We start from the raw sequence: 1,560 nt of genomic DNA, 5'->3' as shown, positions 1-1,560 counted from the left end.
GTTCCGACGCTGTACGGATTTTCTATGATTTTTCGCACCGAAAACCCCTAAAACACTGCCCGCACGTGACGCAACGTGTGTTCGTATTCCGTTTTCGTTCATCTCGGGCGTGCGGTCCCCGGGCGGGGCCCCACACGCGCTGCCAAAAGTTGGGTGCATTCCGGCAAACCGCACTGGCACTTGCTGTGCAACCCGGTGGTTTCGGTATGGGCGGAGGGGACCCAAGGTCGTACTTCTCTCGGTCGCATCCGCCAAAGTCGATCATTTTTCCTCTCAAAGGATTACACCTAAATATACAAGAAACACCCGAAAATAATAATCCTATAAGACAGGTGTGCAAAGAGCATTTTGTTAACTTCTATTTTTGGAGTTGATGCTATGCCTTTCTTATTGTCAGTACTATTATTTGTCAGGGAAAATGTTAAGCGCTAAATAATCTCTTATTCGCATGGGCCGTACATTGTTTCCGGATTTGGGAACCTTCTAGAAGGTTACCCCTGATTTTCTGGCGGGTTTTCTCTATGTCTTTTTTACTTCTGTTTCTTTGGGTCGGTTTTGTTTCGATTTTAAAAGGTTTTACTTACTCTGTTTTAATAATGTTCACTGGACATTAAAAATGTTCATGAAACTAAAAATGTGAGTGCAATTATAAAAAGATGTTCGGACCATTCCACAAATATCCGTGATATTTATTAAAAAAATCATATGTTGAAAAACATGATCATCATTTTCTGAAAAAAGTCATAAATTTTCAAAGTGTAATTTCTAAAAATGTTCTATTCCATATGTGTTTAATATATTGATTTCTTTCTATTACATATGGCATATGAGACGCATACATAATCAGTTTTACGGTTAACCGAACAAACCGAACCGACAAATTTTGATTAAAAAGGTTCGGTTTATATTTTTACTTTGATTATTTAGGTTTTTATTTGACAGAAACCGAAATTTAGAAAACCCGAATAAACCGAACCGAACTAACCATATAAACCGAACACCCACTTAATTAAACATGTCTTAATTAAACATTAGAATATAAAAACTTAATTAAACATGACTTAATTAAACTTAATTAAACATAACTAATTAATCCTAATCTACTACTCGATGAAAAAAATCCTAATCTACTCGTCCTCGTCGGAGTCGGCGAGGTCCACGATCTCCCCCTCGCCGACGTCACCGTCGTAGTCACCGTCGCCGTCGTCGCTGCTCTTGCCGCCGTCCTCCCAGTAGCTGTCGCCCCCTTGATCCTGACAAATCTGCGGCTGCGCCGCTTCGATGGCCGCCGCCGCGTCGAGTGCGGCCTGCAGCTCGGCGGCCTCTGTTGCCACCGCCATAGCCGCCGCCGCGTCGAGTGCGGCCTGCAGCTCAGCGGCCTCTCTCGCCTCCGCGGCCGCCGCAGCGGCCGCCGCTTCTGCCTGCGACGCCCGCAGTGCGATGAGGTAGCCGGGGCAGTCGTCGGGGTCGCCGTCCTCGCGCAGTGCGAACTGCTCAGGCGGGATCTCGACGACGGGAGGGGAGGCGGGCCGGGCGATGGCGGGAACCGAACGGCGGGAC

This window comes from Triticum aestivum, chromosome 6B, assembly GCF_018294505.1.
Source record: "Triticum aestivum cultivar Chinese Spring chromosome 6B, IWGSC CS RefSeq v2.1, whole genome shotgun sequence".
NCBI classification, from domain to species: Eukaryota; Viridiplantae; Streptophyta; class Magnoliopsida; order Poales; family Poaceae; genus Triticum; species Triticum aestivum.
Note: the sequence above shows the minus strand (reverse complement) of the source record.